Genomic DNA, 12,838 nt, shown 5'->3' with positions numbered 1-12,838 from the left:
TGAGAGTCTATATTGGGCATTGATGTCGTTGGCTCAAAACATGTGTGTCTCGCTAAAAGTCAATAGGGGTTTGATCGCGTTAGCACACAACTTGTGCGTCTCGCTTAGAGTCAATTGACCTTTGAACGCGTTAGCAAACAACTTGTATGTCTCGCTAAGAGTCTATTGGGGTTTGATCGCGTTAGCACACAACTTGTGTGTCTCGCTAAGAGTCTATTGGGCTTTGAACAAGTTAGCAAACAACTTGTGTGTCTAGCTAAGAGTCTATTGGGCTTTGAACAAGTTAGCAAACAACTTGTGTGTCTCGCTAAGAGTCTATTGGCCTTTGATCGCGTTAGCACACAACTTGTGTGTCTCGCTAAGAGTCCATTGGGCTTTGATCGCGTTGGCACACAACTTGTGTGTCTTTTTGAGAGCCTCGTGTGCTTAAATCGCTTTAGCACACAACCTGTGTGTCTTTTTGAGAGTCAATTGGGCTTTGATCGCGTTGGCACTCAATTTGTGTGTGTTTTTGAGAGTTTATTGGGCTTTGATCGCGTTGGCACACAACTTGTGTATCTCGCTTAGAGTCAATTGGACTTTGATCGCGGAAACAGACTATCTTCGTGTTGAGAGTCAAATGGGCTTTTATGGCATTGACACACAATTTGTGGGTCTTGTTGAGAGTCTATTTGGCTTTGATGGCATTGACACACAATTTTTGTGTCTTGTTTAGAGTCTATTGGGCTATGGTGGCTCTGACACAGTTTGTGTGTCTTGTTGAGAGTCTTTTGACTTTTGCTAGCGTTGACACACAATGTGTGTGACTTGTTGTGAGTGTATTGGGTTTTGATGGCATTGACACACAATTTTTGTGTCGTGTTGAGAGTATTTGGGCTTTTTTGGCATTGACAGAGTTTGTGTGTCTTGTTCAGAGTCTATTGTGCTTTGGTGGCATTGACACAGTGTGTGTCTTGTTGAGAGTCTATTGGGCTTTGATGGTATTGACACACAATTTTTGTGTCTTGTAGAGAGTATATTGGGCTTTATGGCATTGGCACACAATTTGTGTGTCTTGGTTTGATTCAATTGTACTTTGATGGCATTAACACACAATTTTTGTGTCTTGTTGAGAGTCTGTTGGGCTTTGATGGCATTGGCACACAATTTGTTTCTCTTGTTTAGAGTTTATTGGGCTTTGATGGCATTGACACAGTTTGTGTGTCTTGTTTAGAGTATATTGGGCTTTGATCGCATTAGTACACAACTTGTGTTTGTCGAGTGTCTTTTTTGATTTCATCATTGTGTCTTTAAACTATCACTTTTGACTGCTCAGATCGTCTATTTAGATTTATTTGTACTATTGAGCATTGTGGTAGATATTTTGTGTTGACAGAAATTGTTTTAATGCCAAAAGCCGGAATAAAATTGACCCTGACATTTCATAAATATTTTATAGCTTGATAAATACTAAGCGTCTAATATAAAGTATGAGACTTGCTTTCAGAGTATTCATATCATTCAAGATTGTTTTGAATACTTGATAAGAGCACAAAATCAATAAAAGAAAACCATCGCACGACTGAAGTTCTTAACCTTATCTTGATTAGGTGTGCTTATTTTGGTTTTGTTTGATTGTGACTATCATTTTAAAATGCATCTGTAATTATTTTAAACAAATACGCTCTAAATTGTATTAGCTCGTTGAAACAGTCATTTAAGCAAGTATTATTTGCAAGTGCTCATAAAAGACATAATCCTTTTTTTATTATTTGTATTTTGCATAAAAGACTGAGCAAAGAAATCCGAAACAACAAAAAAACTCCAACAAGGTACATCCTAAACCTGGTGCAACTAATGGTAAACGTGTTGATTTACCTCCGCCAAAGAAATCCTCTAGTTGTTTACTCCTTGGTGTTACGTCCGACAATTCGGATTCGCACTTGAACACAAAGGCTGACCAGCAGAAAGGCAGTAACCAAGACCGATTATTTGAGGTAGGTTTTTTAGCGCCTTAATTCTTATCAGCAAATTTCCATTCACTACAATAATAGGTGAACATGCAAGAAATAAGAGTATGTATTATTCTACAACAAAGACAAACAGAGAAGAGAATAATTTATGTGTTTGTGTTTTCATTGGCAGAATTATTTCAACGGTATCCGGTGACTTTTTTGTCGTATAATCAAATATTGCAGCGGTATTTGTCAACATGTTTCAACATTTATTGGTTTATTTGAACAAATATGAATATTGCCTATTTTTTTTTATTCAGCTAACTGCGTATCAATAAATTTTCAAGATGTCTGAATCAATTTATTGTGTTTTTGTTTTCAAAAGATTAATAATACTATAAACAAATAAACGGACGAGGATGCCCCAACCTAAGTAAATGCGTTTGAAGTGTGATAATAGAAATGTTGCGAAACACTACTTGTAGGCTTCTGTTTGGGCACTGCGCCCTTAAACTGAACTACACATTTAAATACATGTACACGTCGTGATTCGCAAATTCCCTATAGATTCTCTACACAAATATAATTCATTACCATGCAATTGTTAATAACGATACCGTTTTTAAATCCTTCGAGTTGATTATCAACCAAAACAATAATATCCTTCATAACACCGGTGCCGTCAACGGGTATGTTTGTCTAATGGCTTTGATTATGTCTCTGTTCTTGCATTTATTTAACTTAAGTGCGCAAAGGAAGCTGATATTACGGGGATTAATGAAATACTGGAATCAACTAATGTGAACGTGGACGCCCAAGAAAAAAACGGTTTGACGGCTCTACATTATGCAGCAAAGTCACATCACCATGCAGCCGTCCGAGTGTTGTTGAAAAACTATGCAGGTACGCACTTTTAATAGGTGACTGATGGTATGTTTGCAAACTGTTTCGTTATATGGAATGTTTTAACACTTATCATGAAAGGTAAATAGTGTAGGGGGCTAACCTTTGACAGAAAAGTATGTTGACAGAAGGTATAACACAATATTTAGTTTCAACTTTGTGTGGGCACTGCTAACAAGCTCAGATTGGATATCAGGTGACCGACTCAACTCTGATATCAATCAGACAATTCTATATTTCGTACCAATTCCAACCATGTATTGGATGTAAGTTTAAACAATTTCATTATATTAGGTGAAACAACACTCGAACTGAATACAATTGATCATACAGTAATATTACTTATTTATGTCATAATATCTAAACAGTACGTCTTACGCTGGCGCGCACGTTCCGTAAAAACCGTATTATATTATATAATATTATATATGTTAAATTAACCATAAATCTCTCGGTGTTATTTCTGCTGTATAACGCGATTAAAATATTGTTCTAGTATGCCGGTTTAAATTTAACACACACAAGTCATCCTATTTTCTCAACATTATTATCTGTCCTTGTTATCATTAATACATGTATGTACTGTAACTGCGATAGGCATATATCAAAATTATCAAAATTGAACGTTTGTAAAAAAACGAATAAATGTTTCATTTATATAAGGCCCCATGAGTTATTTGCTTACTGAGTTATAATTAAATTAAGCAGTTCAATAATGTTACTATTGTTATTATTTCAGTTAAAACTAAGGTTTATTACTTTATCGTACGTAACGTGCTTCTGCTCTAAACAAACGCTTGAATCAGACTGACTGCCAACGAAAATCGTGGCGCTTTTTATACTAGCACATCAACCGTAGATTAGCGAAACGCTACTGCCATGAAAAAACAATAGCAATGTCACACAAAACGTTGGCAGTGCGAAATGATGGCACAAACGAGTGGCAGTCATATGACCTTCACAAAATAGAATGTTAAAAGAAATTAATGGCAACCATCTTGAAAAAATATGCTACTGATACAAAAAGGCTCTGTAGTTTTGGAATGTACACATATAAACAATTCAAAAGGATGAGTAACCTTATACGTGCCCGTTCTTGACCTTAAAACGGCGGAAGTTGCGCAGAATAACAAAATGGCTGACATAGTGCGAGTACAGTAAACTTTTGATCAATAAATGCAAGAAATATGGATATAACGTCGCACCAGCGGTTAACAAAACAAATACATTTTAGCACGAACAAATCGAAGGAACCTATATTTAAAAGTTTTAACTCTTAAGTCATGTTTATGTCGGAAAATTTCACTAAATGCTTGTAATTACAGGGTTGAGATAAAGTTTATGTGAATTGCACTTTTGACAAATGCAAATCCTGTTCAGTTCATGATATGTTTACACTCCGAATGTCAACAGTTTCTCAATGGAGATTGGTAAGTGTAGAATTAGATAAATTATAATATATCAATATTTATAGTAATTTCCAGGTATGTATTGAACACTAATGTTAATAACAAGAACAATTTTAACTTGAAATTTAGGTATCTTGTGTCAAAAAGATCTGGCGCAGCAATATTGTGTATGTAAGTCTTTTACTAAATTTGTAATAAAGGCGCATTATCACATAGAAGATATTTAATCTACAGACGTCAACAAGAAATCGGGAAGTGGTTTGAATCCGCTGTTGTACGCTTGCAGAAACGAACCGACGTTTGATAGTGAACATCGTGAACAACCTTATGTAAGATTTAATTACAACTGATAACGAGATCAAATTACAATCAATGCAACCCGCATAACTATGCATTATAAACGATGGTAGAATACATTCAAACATAGTTCTGATAAGATTCAATAATTGTGTCGCAGGTCGTACAGTCGAGTGTTAATAGAAAAAGGTCTGAATCATGATAGTTTAAACTAGATATAATTGTAATTAACACATATCATTAAATTACATGATGAGAACAATGAAAGTTAATTATTTAGCTTAGATTACTGATTTAATCTATATGAAGAATTCTGAAGGCAGCATGTCGGATCAAAACCATAGATACAGCAACACATCGGCCAGCAATCTTTAAAAGTGCATTTTTATAAGATAAAGCTGTGGTTGAGCTCCACTTTATTAGCTAATTTATGGTAATACTCCCCTAGTCTTTTTTATATTGTGTATGTGCTTAGTCACGGAAAATTTGGCCCGAAACCTCTTTTTGGATGAACATGAAATAAAAGTAATTCCTGACAGACCTGTTCTTTAGGAAAATAACTGTTAATAATTTCTAAAATAACTCCTATTGTGAACGAAATTTTGGCAAAAACTAAAAGGTCATTTGTTTTAGAAACACCTGGACATTTGTTCAACTTCAAAAATGTTCCTTTTTATTTCATTCGAGCTTGTTGGGATAAGAGTATGGTTGTGCACACTAAATGATTTAAAGCCCCAGTAAATTTACATTTTACTGACCGTTTCATAGCGGTACCTACCAATCCTTAATAAGCATACCTTGTTTTTATATAGTTAATATGCACTGTGCTGTTTGTGTAGTTTTGTGATGTTGTTCCATGTTTCTTGTTTGTGTTTTGTTTGTTTTGTGTTCTATGTCTTTGGCGTTTACCCTGTGCCATTAAACGGGGGTTTTGTTTAAACTTTTGTATACTGAGCTTGTTTCTGTAGTTTTTCACATAAGTATAAAAATTAGATACGTGATTTAAAATACCAAATATACAAATATGAATGCATGATATGATTATTTGAATGTTTCAATTGCAAGGATCAAGTTTTTACCGTAGACGACCTGCTGACTTGCGGGGCAAGCATAAATGATACGGACGGAGATGGCTTTAATGCGCTTTACCTTTGTGCTAAACGTGGACCATTTGAGATACACCGACTTCTGTTGAAAACAGCAAATAAAGGCGAAATGATAAATGTAGGTTTACGTGAAATTCAAAGAACTCTTAACGCGTAGCTTAAGAGTATTAACTAATGTTAAATACTAGTTTACATTGTAAATCCTGGTGGTGCTTGTACATGTATAGGATTTGTTATGGACGTTCATGTTTAGTTATTGTTTTAGGCGAAGACCAATCAGGGCTGGACCCCACTTCATATTGCTATAATGCAAAAGGGCGAAAGTAAACCAGGCAAACACAAGGCCAAGGTGGTTGGTGAAGATAAAAAAAAATCATTAATTCCAAATGCTGTGGTGAAGGGCAATGTCGATGCAGTAAAACTGCTGTTGTCGTCGCAGGTTTGATATTATAAATTAATTGAAATTAAATTTAAGATAATTGCATGTACTAGCTTGAAGAGAGAAAACATTATGATTCATGTAAAAAGGTTATATACTTTTATTTTATTTTTTTTCTTATTCTTTTTAGCAAAATAAAAGTTCTACAATTTGACGTTGTTCTCCGCTCTTTCAAATTTATATATTATATAGATCAGTTTGTAATGTATTGGTATGTATTATCATTGCATACTTCATTATATATTTATAATTTGTATTTAATAAATGCTTTAATAGAATGATATTGTCATATACTGTCATATAATTTCATGTTCAAAGTTTCTTTTTGTAGACAATTGACCCGAATGTCGAAGACAGAAACGGATATACACCGCTTATGCTTGCCTCAAAATACGGATATACAGAAATTGCAAGCCTTCTGATCAGCAAAAAAGGTGCATTTGGATTAATATTTGTCATGTACAAACAAATGATGAATAAGCCTTAAAATAAGTTCATAGCAGTTTACTGTTCTTGACGTACAATCTTGGTTGATGTCTTTGCCTTGTTATTTAATTTAATTATTTGCTTTCAACTTAATTTTCATAATCAACAGTAAAAAACAGCACACCGTATTGAACAATTTATATCACCCTTTTCTCGTTTTCCAAACCCGTATCGGCAAAGTAGCGTCTGTTGAGTGCTGCCTTTTACAGAATAATGTTTATTTAAGTATTTTAGTGAAAAAATCAGGAACGTGCGATATGCCCCAAAAATAATTCGAATATACAAAATTCCTGATTTGTGTTTATATAGATATATAAGAGTATTCCATAAATCATTGATGCGATTAATGTATCATTTGACGTCATTTCTGTCACGGAAATTCTGGGAAATTTCGTGTGAAATATTAATGGTTTGAACAAAATGCGATTCCTTTTTATCATGAAAATAATCATCGGAGACATACAATAAAAGAAATATTACGATAAAACGTTTTTTCCGAAGACTTGTATCACGTCTTGGTCATAGTATAAACATTATATGCAACTGCACACCGAACTCGACGTGATACAGGACGTTAGAAAAGCGTCCTATCATATTATCACCTATATAGCGAGGCAAATGTGCCGATATGGCAATACATCTTGAAGGATTATTTGATCGCAAGAACAAACAAAATGGTGTTTGTTTTACATTAACTTGTAATATAGGTTCATGATTTCGAAAGACAAAATGATTTGCTTCAGTTATACGAACGTACTTTTTCAGCCTTTATCCGTTTTCTTTTTTGCAGTGTGCAAGATTGATTATCAGAATGAACATGGAATGTCCGCCCTTCAATTTGCAGCCCTGTTTGGCAAAACAAATGTTGTTGAAAAGCTTATTGAACTTGGCGCAAAAGATTTGGCCAACAATGACAAGAAAAACGCATTTCATTTGGCTTGTGAATACAAAGTTTAAAATGCGCAATAAAGCTTCGTAATAAGTATGTTTTATATTAGTACTGTTAAAACCAAGAAAATATTGTTAACCGTACAAATACTTAAGACATGCATGCAGGAGCGTGCTTGACTAAACACGTAAAGGAATTTTATTAATTAACATTACCCGAATGGGAGCTTAAATCCACTTTGTCGCTTGTCGTAGGTTGTTTGTCAGATGGCGTTTGAGTTATCTGTTGATAATAGGACCCTGCGCTATTAGTAATGGACGATTATTTTTTTAGATGTCCGAATCGTGTGTTTTGGGTAATGATTAAAAGTAAAACTTAAAAAGGTTAATCTTTCTTAAAGATTGAACTGTTCAGTTATTATTAAAATTGGTTACTTAACTGTAATAACGTTCGTTTTTGCCATTTCAATTGTTTCCAATTTGGAGTAAAATATTTTGAGTTCATGATCCTTTGAAAACCACTGATATTTAAGAACATTTCACTGATCGTTCCAATATAATATTCTTACATTGTGACTGGATAATCATTAACTTTGTTTCTAAAGTTGACTTGAAGGAACAGTGATTTTATTTATACATATTCTGAAAATAAGGTGCAGACTCGGGTTTTAATGCGTACGCGGAGCTATGCCAGTGACCTAGCTTGTTCATGTTGTCTAATTTGATCACTTTTAGATGTTGTTGTTTTTTGTTATGTTGTTCGTTTCCTGATTCTGTTTTCTGAGTTATTCCCTTTTCTAGAGAGTATGCAAAAGATACACCTGATGCAAACGGATTTACTCCCTTTATGTACGCAGTCGCTCAAGGTTGCGAGGAAATTGTACAGGGCCTGATGGTTTCTGGTGGCAGTGATCCGTGTGTAAAGCTTAGAGACGGAAGGAATGTGTTACACATTGCCGCCAAAGAAAACAGATTAGCAGTTCTTAAGGTCAAATGAATTTACAAATTAACTGTGTTTAAGGTGAACTTATCTACGTATATTCTAAGGTATTGGCCTTTAATAACATAATAAAGCAAACTTCTGTTCTGTGATCCCGTCTTGTGTATGCTTTGTAATTTATATATCTTTTGCATGGTTAGGTTCGTTTCTGAACCAACTTATTCAAAATGCCCTACGTAGCCTATTTCGTGTGTTTCAATCTATAAAGTTTGGAAGTAAAAGTCTTAAACGAATTAGGCATAATAGTTAAAGAGTATAATTTAATTGATTAAATTCGACCCATTAAATAATAACAGCTTATCTATGGATGAATCTAATTTGTTCAGAGTTCTTCGGCATAATTGTTTTTTCCGGTTTCAGATTTTATTAGACGGAATGCCTCACGATATACTTATTAAGTTATTGGACGCAGAAGACGATGATAACAACAAACCCCTGCACATAGCAATTCAATTTGGACACGTGGAGGTTTTTGAAGTAAAAAACAATTAATAATGTTATGTCAATTTATAGTCTTATGGCTTGAAGAACGTAATTGTGTTCAAGATTAAATGTTAGACGTCATATCCGTAGATTTCTATTTGAAATATAATTCCTGAATTGCATTGATACATTGCTTGCTCGCAGATACTTTGTAAGTATGGTGCAGACCCTTTTCTCCCAGACGCGGAAATGAGAACTCCCCTGCATATTGCAAGTGCCAAAGGGTTAACAAGGTAAGTCTATTTTCGATCGTTTCACATTTGTTTAGGTTCATTTAAATCTAGTGTTGCGTTAATGTTGTGCACTGAGTCAAGTAGCTCCGAGTGATTTAGGCAGTAGCTCAATAAGCTGTGAAAGAAGTACATAATCACCCAAGCAATTAATAATGTTTATAACATAACTTACAGCGCAGGAGTGATATAACCCCATGCAATATTTTTCATATATAACTATTGTAATATCTATGCAAATTAGGTAACCTCATCACAGAAAAATGTATTTATTCGTGTTGTCAAGAAAACGTACACAAACATCAGAAAAAATGTTGCAAAAGAAATCCTGTCGGTCTCAACAAACTCAGCTCCACGATGAAACGAATGGTGAAGAAAATTAGGCTTAATCCAAACAAACGACCCCTGATCACAGCGCCAGAAAATTTATCGTCCAGGAATTAAATCATGGACGACAACAATGTTCCTGCGAACCAGATTATGCAAATATCGGGACACAGGAACATTGCATCTTTAAACAACCATAGCCACATTAAACCAAATCAAAACAAGTAAATATCTAACATCATGTACTCCAGTGAAAATACCTGCACAATGCTCGTTCTATGCACACATATCGCCAGCAAAGTTCACACAGTCACTGATTCCACATGTAATCTCACTTTTTCTGTCGGATTTTACAACAATTTTGGTGCTTGTCTTTCACGGAGGTAAAATTCATTGTGCAAGTCCATCAAAATAACAAAAATCCATTTTGTAATCCAATAGCTACAAAGCGAATTCGCACTATTGAAAGCGACTTGGACGCTGACTAACGGTCTTTTCAATCGCCAAATGACAGGTACACTAGCGCGATTACTTATGACGTCACGCAGTTCTGACATTGCTCTTATTATTGATTTGCTTGATTTAAATTGGTTGAAATATGTATTTTTTGTTTTAAGTGAAATCTCTGAAAATCGGTTGATAATTGAGACATGAATAATGCTTTTTTATTGTAAATAAAATGTTTTTATGTCGGACTATTTTCTTTCCTGCGGATGAAGTGTCCTAAAAAACTGAATGTAAATTCTTCGCTCTGTTTAATACACGAGAATGTTATTTGAAGAAACTTTGGCCCAGATTTCGACCGAGTTTGAGTTATGTCATAAATAGAATCTCAAATTCGTGATTATTTTGTATCAAATTTATTAAACTCGGCAAAGCCTCGTTTTTATCGTTTTTTAAACGAACTTGTTTAATAAATTTGATACAACATAATCACTCATATGAGATTCTCTATTTATTTATGATTAATGCTTTACAGAACACTGATCGAAGTGGAGCGGCAACACGAATGAACTGTGTTTTTTATGTTAAAAACCTACTTACACTACCTGATTTTGAAAAGGATATAACCCTAACCAAACTATTGTTTGGCCTAGACTCGAATCTGGGCATTTTTTTTAACTACGTTCACTCAAAAACCGTAACTTTCATTTCGTTCTCCATAATACATTCAGCGAGTCATCGATCTATTGCTGATGAATAAAGATGTTACCCATCTCTCCCCGCTTTTTAATACCATGGATTACGTGCAATTTCGAGCGGTATACCGGATGTCTGTGTTTTTTTATTTACAACATAATCGTCAATATAAGCCATATTTAAATGCTACAATGTTTTGCTGGTGGGATGACGCATGTTCAAAGTTCTCCGACGTTCGATAAACAACGACACATCTAGGAACTGCCGTTAGTCCCGTAATCGATGTATTACAGTGAAGTCTGATAGTATTTGAATAGCAAACATAACTCGAAATAGTATTTAATTTGAACAATGTTTAAATGTACAGATTGACTGCGCAAACACATCTATTAATATAAATATTATGTAGGAGTTTTTATGCGGCCTTTAACCGGTATTTTTCCAGTCGACGAAGATTTGAAGTTTTAATTTCATAAATCCTTGCAGGGGATGAAAGCACTCGCAATTCTTCAACACGCCTACGCTGAAGTGCATAAAAATGCATAACGCTTTATGTTAGGGTGTGATATATACAAACTTTCAGTCGCTTTCCCATGTTTTCTTGCGCTCGCTCGTTATTTCTTAAATCTATAAATCATATTTTCATTATTTCGTATTGTACTTCATTTGAATGATTACTTAAGCTGGATTAAAGTGTAACAATAGTATACGTGTTTTAGAAGCTATTTCCCAAGCAGCAGTAATCTATTATTCTCAAAAAAGAACTGTTCATAGGACTTGATTTTAATTACAGCATCATAGAAAGCATGGCGCTACGGAATCGTGAGTTTCTAAATAAGACAGACGGGAACGGTGACACTGTGTACCATTTAGTGGCAAAAGATGGACACGATAGACTACTCGATGTCCTACTGCGGGAGGATGAAGAACACATTGCCATGCAAGTATAATTATCAACCAACACCGACTTTTGGATGCGTGATTCAAGTTGAAACTCATGTTCTTTTAGCGTTTTAGATCACACTCAGCATTCGCAGATTTAGTTTGTTAACATATACAGTATCATCTTGTAACATGTTTGTTTTAATAAACATTCATTCATTAATCATGAAAATTTACTTACAACTATGTCAGTTTGCCTGTATTATTTTTAAATGATCACACACAATTAATGCTTACACAATGAGTGAAGCATATTCTTATCAACATGTTCTTGATAGGAAAAAGGGTCTTAAAGTAACAAATGTTATTTTATTTTCAAAGGAACGTGAATAATGACAAGTGTACCCCGCTTTGGCTTGCAGCCGCCTCTGGGCATCTGAAATGCGTGGAGCATTTGTCTACTCTAAAAGGTTTAATCAATAAGGCGAACAAAAGCGAGGTAAGACCAGATTATAGCAACAATAAGGTCAAACATATGTCGATTGCAATAGGTTTCTGTTTATATGCTGTGCTTTTTTATGCAAACAATTATATTATCGAAAACTGTGCAGGGTCATTCTACCCCTGCCCAATAAGATAATTATAGGTTATTTTGACCCAATCGCTGAAACGTTTCTAAATTGTGTGTATATAACCTGTGATTTTACTTATTCAAACTTCAAAATATTAAAAACTTCTTCTGCTTCTGCTCTATACTCCTGTGGGTAGTATATATATATATATATATATATATATATATATATATATATATATATATATATATATATATATATATATATATATATATATAGTATCTGACCCTTTACCAGACGGGAACAAAGCTTTATCTGCTTCCTCCCCACGGATTGTGTTTAGATTATTTAACCCATCCGCGATGTGTAAGTCTGGATATTTCAATCTGAAGTCAATGCTTTTAGCGATTATTGATCTCAAATAAAGGAACAAAATATTTCAATAAATGCTTGGAAAGACCTTGGATGTGCAATGTTTTCGATTAACAAATTTATTATACGTTGTTGCAAATTGAACTACTATATTTGCCATTTGACATAGACATTACCAAACATAGATAATATATATATATAAATTGTAAAAGGCAGTGTTTAAGAACACTACACTATTACGTAAACTTTCTAAACGAATGATCAAACTATTTCGTTGTAAAAGTTTTCCACTCTTTTGGATATTTAAATGGATTTAGATATAATATTGTGGTTTTTGATGGAAGACAACAAAAATGATATGTTGACTTTG

This window comes from Mya arenaria, chromosome 6 (genome assembly GCF_026914265.1).
Source record: "Mya arenaria isolate MELC-2E11 chromosome 6, ASM2691426v1".
NCBI classification, from domain to species: domain Eukaryota; kingdom Metazoa; phylum Mollusca; class Bivalvia; order Myida; family Myidae; genus Mya; species Mya arenaria.
This window is presented reverse-complemented; position numbering follows the sequence as displayed.